Source organism: Leptopilina heterotoma, unplaced genomic scaffold (genome assembly GCF_015476425.1).
Source record: "Leptopilina heterotoma isolate Lh14 unplaced genomic scaffold, ASM1547642v1 Lhet_6, whole genome shotgun sequence".
In the NCBI taxonomy this organism is placed as follows: Eukaryota; Metazoa; Arthropoda; class Insecta; order Hymenoptera; family Figitidae; genus Leptopilina; species Leptopilina heterotoma.
The window spans coordinates 499,490-507,784 of NW_025111137.1; the positions used below are offsets into that span (position 1 = coordinate 499,490).

General features: G+C 27.4%; 1 long non-coding RNA gene across 2 annotated transcripts; it reads right to left on the bottom strand.

The window, feature by feature from the left end:
• Nucleotides 1-6,661: 6,661 nt before the first annotated feature.
• On the bottom strand, nt 6,662-8,040 carry LOC122509131. Of its 2 annotated transcripts, none has more exons than XR_006302299.1 (3): nt 7,806-8,040; nt 6,900-7,144; nt 6,662-6,770 (listed from the first exon to the last, which is right to left on the bottom strand). It is a non-coding gene; the product is annotated as an uncharacterized LOC122509131 (long non-coding RNA). The 2 variants fall into 2 exon arrangements; XR_006302298.1 differs by having other exon boundaries at nt 7,785-8,040.
• Nucleotides 8,041-8,295: the final 255 nt, after the last annotated feature.

Here is an 8,295-nt window from a genome sequence, read left to right on the forward strand (position 1 = left end):
TTTTCTACCTTTTCCTCTTTTTTCTAAGCTAGTGACAATTTAAACTAATCGAAAATATCAAAATTCCTTCTAGTTCAAGTGACCTTTGATTTTTAAAAAATTATCAAAATTATCAATTTCATAGTTTTAGGTTATTCTTGACTTTTCTACCTTTCCCTCTTTTTTCTGAGCAAGTTGCAATTTAAACTAATCGAAAATATCAAAATTCCTTACAGTTCGAGTGACCTTTGATATTTAAAAAATTATCAAAATTATCAATTTCATAGTTTTAGGTTATTCTTGACTTTTCTACCTTCCCCTCTTTTTTCTAAGCTAGTGACAATTTAAACTAATCGAAAATATCAAAATTCCTTCTAGTTCAAGTGACCTTTGATTTTTAAAAAATTATCAAAATTATCAATTTCATAGTTTTAGGTTATTCTTGACTTTTCTACCTTTCCCTCTTTTTTCTGAGCAAGTTGCAATTTAAACTAATCGAAAATATCAAAATTCCTTACAGTTCAAGTGACCTTTGATATTTAAAAAATTATCAAAATTACCAATTTCATAGTTTTAGGTTATTCTTGAGTTTTCTACCTTTTCCTCTTTTTTCTAAGCTAGTGACAATTTAAACTAATCGAAAATATCAAAATTCCTTCTAGTTCAAGTGACCTTTGATTTTTAAAAAATTATCAAAATTATCAATTTCATAGTTTTAGGTTATTCTTGACTTTTCTACCTTTCCCTCTTTTTTCTGAGCAAGTTGCAATTTAAACTAATCGAAAATATCAAAATTCCTTACAGTTCGAGTGACCTTTGATATTTAAAAAATTATCAATTTCATAGTTTTAGGTTATTCTTGACTTTTCTACCTTCCCCTCTTTTTTCTAAGCTAGTGACAATTTAAACTAATCTAAAATATCAAATTCCTGACAGTTCGGGTGATCTTTCATAGTTAAAAAATAAAAAAAATTATCAATTTCATAGTTTTAGGTTATTCTTGACTTTTCTACCTTCCCTTCTTTTTTCTAAGCTAGTGACAATTTAAACTAATCGAAAATATCAAAATTCCTTCTAGTTCAAGTGACCTTTGATTTTTAAAAAATTATCAAAATTATCAATTTCATAGTTTTAGGTTATTCTTGACTTTTCTACCTTTCCCTCTTTTTTCTGAGCAAGTTGCAATTTAAACTAATCGAAAATATCAAAATTCCTTACAGTTCAAGTGACCTTTGATATTTAAAAAATTATCAAAATTACCAATTTCATAGTTTTAGGTTATTCTTGAGTTTTCTACCTTTTTCTCTTTTTACTGAGGTAGTAGCAATTTAAACTAATCGAAAATATCAAAATTCCTTCTAGTTCAAGTGGCCTTTGATATTAAAAAAATAATAAAAATTATCAATTTCATAGTTTTAGGTTATTCTTGACTTTTCTACCTTCCCCTCTTTTTACTGAGCTAGTGACAATTAAAACTAATCGAAAATATCAAAATTCCGTACAGTTCGAGTGACCTTTGATATTTAAAAAATTATCAAAATTACCAATTTCATAGTTTTAGGTTATTCTTGACTTTTCTACCTTCCCCACTTTTTTCTAAGCTAGTGACAATTTAAACTAATCGAAAATATCAAAATTCCTTACAGTTCGAGTGACCTTTGATATTAAAAAAATAATAAAAATTATCAATTTCATAGTTTTAGGTTATTCTTGACTTTTCTACCTTTCCCTCTTTTTTCTGAGCAAGTTGCAATTTAAACTAATCGAAAATATCAAAATTCCTTACAGTTCAAGTGACCTTTGATATTTAAAAAATTATCAAAATTACCAATTTCATAGTTTTAGGTTATTCTTGACTTTTCTACCTTTTCCTCTTTTTACTAAGGTAGTAACAATTTAAACTAATCGAAAATATCAAAATTCCTTACAGTTCGAGTGACCTTTGATATTTAAAAAATTATCAAAATTATCAATTTCATAGTTTTAGGTTATTCTTGACTTTTCTACCTCCCTCTCTTTTTTCTAAGCTAGTGACAATTTAAACTAATACTAAAAAAATAACTAAAACTACTAAAACTATGAAATTGATAATTTTGATAATTTTTTAAATATCAAAGGTCACTCGAACTGTAAGGAATTTTGATATTTTAGATTAGTTTAAATTATCACTAGCTCAGTAAAAAGAAGGAAAGGTAGAAAACTCAAGAATAACCTAAAACTATGAAATTGGTAATTTTGATAATTTTTTAAATATCAAAGGTCACTTGAACTGTAAGGAATTTTGATATTTTCGATTAGTTTAAATTGTCACTAGCTTAGAAAAAAGAGGGGAAGGTAGAAAAGTCAAGAATAACCTAAAACTATGAAATTGATAATTTTGATAATTTTTTTAATATCAAAGGTCACTTGAACTAGAAGGAATTTTGATATTTTCGATTAGTTTAAATTGTCACTAGCTTAGAAAAAAGAGGGAAAGGTAGAAAAGTCAAGAATAACCTAAAACTATGAAATTGATAATTTTGATAATTTTTTTAATATCAAAGGTCACTTGATCTAGAAAGAATTTTGATATTTTCGATTAGTTTAAATTGTCACTAGCTTAGAAAAAAGAGGGAAAGGTAGAAAAGTCAAGAATAACCTAAAACTATGAAATTGATAATTTTGACAATTTTTTAAATTTTAAAGATCATTTGAACTGTCAGAAATTTTTATATTTTCGATTAGTTTAAATTGTCACTATCTCAGAAAAAAAAGAAAAAGGTAGAAAAGTCAAGAATAACCTAAAACTATGAAATTGATAATCGATTTATTACTATTTTTGGTAATGAAAAAAATACTTTTTTCAACTTTGGCAAAAACATGGGCAAAGTATGGGAGAAGGAAAAAACGATAGTTTCCTATTTTTGGAAAAAAAAAGTTAGGAATTTCAACTTTGGCAAAAACATGGGCAAAGTATGGGAGAAAGAAAAATCGATTTATTCCTATTTTTGGTAATAAAAAAATTACTATTTTCAACTTTGGCAAATACATGGGCAAAGTATGGGAGAAAAAAATCGATTTATTCCTATTTTTGGTAATGAAAAAAATACTATTTTCAACTTTAGCAAAACCATGGGCAAAGTATGGGAGAAAAAAAATCGATTTTATCCTATTTTTGGTAATGAAAAAATTACTATTTTCAACGTTGGCAAAAACATGGGCAAAGTATGGGAGAAAGCAAAATCGATTTTTTCCTTTTTTTGGTAATGAAAAAATTACTATTTTCAACTTTGGCAAATACATGGGCAAAGTATGGGTGAAAAAAATCGATTTATTCCTATTTTTGGTAATGAAAAAAATACTATTATCAACTTTGGCAAAAGCATGGGCAAAGTATGGGAGAAAAAAAATCGATTTTTCAACATTTTTGGTAATGAAAAAATACTATTTTCAAATTTGGCAAAAACATGGGCAAAGTATAAGAGAAAAAATATCGATTTTTTCCTATTTTTAGTAACGATAAAATTACTATTTTCAACTTTGGCAAAAACATGGGCAAAGTATGGGAGAAAGCAAAATCGATTTTTTCCTTTTTTTGGTAATGAAAAAATTACTATTTTCAACTTTGGCAAATACATGGGCAAAGTATGGGTGAAAAAAATCGATTTATTCCTATTTTTGGTAATGAAAAAAATACTATTATCAACTTTGGCAAAAGCATGGGCAAAGTATGGGAGAAAAAAAATCGATTTTTCAACATTTTTGGTAATGAAAAAATACTATTTTCAAATTTGGCAAAAACATGGGCAAAGTATAAGAGAAAAAATATCGATTTTTTCCTATTTTTAGTAACGATAAAATTACTATTTTCAACTTTGGCAAAAACATGGGCAAAGTATGGGAGAAAGAAAAATCGATTTATTCCTATTTTTGGTAATGAAAAAATTACTATTTTCAACTTTGGCAAAAACATGGGCAAAGTATGGGAGAAAAAAATCGATTTATTCCTATTTTTGATAATGAAAAAATTACTATTTTCAAATTTAGCAAAAACATGGGCAAAGTATGGTAGAAAAAAAATCGATTTTTTTCCTGCTATACTTTGCCCATATTTTAACCAAAGTTGAATTTGCTAATTTTTTCATTACCACGCGGGTAGAAATTTGAATTTACTGTCTCTTTCACTCTAATTGATTTTCTTTCTTACACTGAGACAACGAAGTAGTCAAGGCAACTAATAAAATGGATAGAAATACCATTTTGGTTAGTAAACTATACTGCGGCTAATTCGATGGTTAGAGATACAATTTATTTTTGTAGAAAGTTAGGTTGTCGCAGTTAGCATTTTATTAGTGAGGGAAACTTATTTCTGTTATGCCAATAACTAATAAATATTGTAACAGACATCTTCTAGTTAGTTAACCTTACTAATAAAAAAGGAAATAATACAATAATTGAAATAGTTAAAAGTCAATTACGTATTAAATAATATTTGCATTTAGAAAAAATAGTTTTATTATAAGATAAATATATCCTACTTTTTAAAAAGTCGGATGTTAAACCACTTAAACCTGCACTAAGAGAAATTTTTGCATTAAATGGTATTGAAATATTTAATGCGCTTCGAATGCCCTCTGTCGTGAGTTTTTAGTATGAAAACATACTGAATTCGCTCAGAAATCATACTAAAAAAGCGTTATTCGTTTAGCTCCGAACCATCATTTTTCATGATCTTTGGACTGCGCAGAAGGTTCTCGGGAAAGAGTTTAGGTGACTTGATCTCAGAGAAAAAGGCGATATGAAAGAACGGGTTCTTTTCAAAAATTGCTCAAATCGGTGAAACTGCTTTGTTTGCTTTTCTCACACAATTATTGGACGCACCGCAAATATTGAAAAAAATAAACTTTCAATAAAAGTTAATAAATAAACTCGTTACTCGGGGGTTTCCGTGTTCGCTGATTAACGAATCCCATGTTAGTTTTTTAAAATTCAAAATGACGGATCTAATATGGCCGACGATAAAGTTAATAATTAATCTATTTCGCTTAAAGCTAGTTACTCGGGAGTTTTCGCGTTCGCTGATAACAAATCTGATGTTAGTTTTTCAAAATTCAAAATGGCGGATCCAATATTTTTTTAAAAGATTTTCTGGTCACTTTTTCGTACGAATTTTATGTGAAATGATAAAGAATTTTTATTTAACATTTGAAAAATTCCGTTAGGAATTGCGAATGGAATTCCGTAAGTAATATCAGCTAAAAATATTTTTGGATAAATTGTCGTCCACTTTTCGGTTCCAATTCCTCAAGTACTTCGTGCGTATTACTAGTGGATTTTTATTCAAATTTTTGCAAAAATTCCGCTTGGATTTGCAAATGGAAATCCGTACGTAATATCTGCTGAAAAATTTTTTTGAACAATTTCCGCTCTCTTTTCCGTACGAATTCTGCTAGAAATTTGTGTGCATTACCAATGAATTTAATTCAAAATTAAAAATTTGTAATAATACATACGAAGTACTAACGGAATTCATACGGAAAAGAGAGGGGAAATTGTTCTAAAAAAATTTTCAGTAGATGTTACATCCGTATTTCCATTCGCAATTCCAAAAGAAATTTTTAAATAATTTTGTATAAAAATCCGCTAGTAATAAACACGAATTACTAGCGGAATTCGTACCGAAAAGTGAGCGGAAATTTTATAAAAAAATTAGAGGTGTGCAAAAAGCTCGAAGCTCGATCGAGTATTTTCGAGCATTTCACTATTCATGCCGAGCTCAGGCCGAGTCGAGTTTCATAAAAAGCTGGGAATTAATCACAAAACCAAAGAATTCATTTCAACTTTCGTCTCCATGGACAAATTTATAGCGGATAATTGAAAAAAGGCTTTTAAATATCATTTTATTGGTCCAAAAAATTTAGTTTACATTAACAATTCTTGCAAATCTCAAAAGTGATTCGTCTTAAGAGATGAAATCGAGCAGAACATTCATCAAAAAGTAAAAGAACTCATTTCAACTTACGACTCCTGGGACACTTAGATTTATAGCGAAAAATTGATAAAAATGACATTTAAAAATCATTTTCTTGGTCCCAAAAATTTATTTTTTATTAAAAAATCTTGCAAATGTCAAAAGTGATTCGTCTTGAGCGATGAAATCGAGCAGGCAAAAAATCAGCAAGCAAAAGAACTCATTTTAAATTACGTCTCCTAAGAAACTTACATTTTAAGTGAAAAATTGAAAAAAAGACAAATAAAAATCATTTTTTTGGTCTCAAAAATTTATTATTTATTAAAAACTCTTGCAAATCTCAAAAGTGACTCGACTTGAAAGATGATATCGAGCAAGCAAATAATTACCAAGCCAAAGAACTCACTTCAACTTACGTCTCCTGGAACACTTACATTTATAGCGAAAAATTGAAAAAAAACAAATAAAAATAATTTTTTTGGTCCCAAAAATTTATTTTTTATTAAAAAATCTTGCAAATGTCAAAAGTGATTCGTCTTGAAAGATGAAATCGAGCAGGCAAATAATCAGCAAGCCAAAGAACTTATTTTAAATTACGTCTCCTGGGAAACTTACATTTTAAGTGAAAAATTGAAAAAAAAGACAAATAAAAATCATTTTTTTGGTCCCACAAATTTATTTTTCATTAAAAACTCTTGCAAATATCAAAAGTGATTCGTCTTGAGAGATAAAATCGAGCAGGCAAATAATCAGCAAGCCAAAGAACTCACCAGTTATATAACACATTCGGTTCCGTTTTGGTGCGGGGAAATGTTTCTCCCATCAATGATGGCATTCTCCTCTGTTTTAAAAAAATGCAATCAATAAGAAGAAATGCTTATGAAATTTGAAAATCTGACAGGATGAAGGTAAGATCCGATGAGAGAAATTAAAAATTTAAACACTTAAGAAAAAATTATGAAAAGCTTACTTTGCAGAAGAGACAATTCGCCATCATTTCGTTCCAATTGTTCTAGGGTACGTGCTTCGCCCAGGATTGAAAACCAAGGACAACGCATTTTTCGCATTTGACAACCTCGCGTGCCACGAATAGGTAGTGCTTCATTTTTGGAAAATTGTTGATGCAATGATGAAAATTGTCCCTACATTGTTTTCTTTATACAATTTTCCTATGATCAATTAATTCGGCCGCTTCATGAAACTTTTATACTGATGCTGAAATTTTTTTTGTTATTTAAATAAAAATAAGAAAAGAATATTTTAATAGAATAAAAACAAATTCCAGCGTTCTACAATTTATTATTAAAAAATTATTATTTACAGATTAAATTTTACTACTTTTGAGGAAAAATTTTCGAATTTTTATTAAAGAAATTTTTTTCAAAAATAGTGAAAGCTAATTTAAAAATAGCAATTTCTAATAGAGCAATTTAATTATTAATTTAATTTCATTCTAATAGTAATTTTTATTTTTTTATCAAAACAGATTTAATTTAATTTTCCGTATATCAAAAAAATTTCTCAATGAAAAAGAGAAACATTATTGATTAGTGTAAAACACGAGAAATTGATTCTTATTTTTAAAAAAAGATAAAAATATTCAATGCAGAAAAAGTTATAAAAATTTATTTAATAAAAATTTTCATTCTATTATTTTTAAAGGTTATGAATTGAAAAAAAAATTTCCTAGTTTATATTTATATTTTTTTAATAACTAATTATTTAATTTGTTTCCATATTTAAATTATTTATTGAATCAATGAATTAAAAGAAGCTTTATGTAAAATTCTTTTTTTTTTTAACATAACCACTTTTTAGATTTGTTTTCTTATTACAAAACATTTTTTTTACTTACCAATATAAAAATATTTGTCACCTCACTTTAATCACTAACTTTTTTTCACCATTCATTACCATTTTTTAAAAATTTTAATGTATTTTTAACTTTAATGTAATGGTAAACATTAAACTGTTTAATGTTTACAACGATGACCAACGATGACATCAAAACACACGTCAATTTTTTAGGCATGGGATATAGAAACTCAAGTTTGACAATAAATTATCATTTTTCTGCAGCAACTTCAGGGGGAAGGCATTCGTACGTTCTACTGTACATTCTCTAAAGGTTTTGGATGTGCTCATTCCGATTCCGATGTCAAAAATAAATTTCGTCTAAACCAAAATTAAATATGGCGTTTTTAATGTCAAAAAACACAAAAAAAAATTCATTTTTTCAAGTTTGACATTTTTTTTCACCTCGAAAAAGTTGTGACAGGAAATTATTTTGGTCTGAATGTTACAAAATTTATCCTTGTCGTCTATTAATTAGAAGATCAGGGTGAATTTTATATTGATAATGTCCT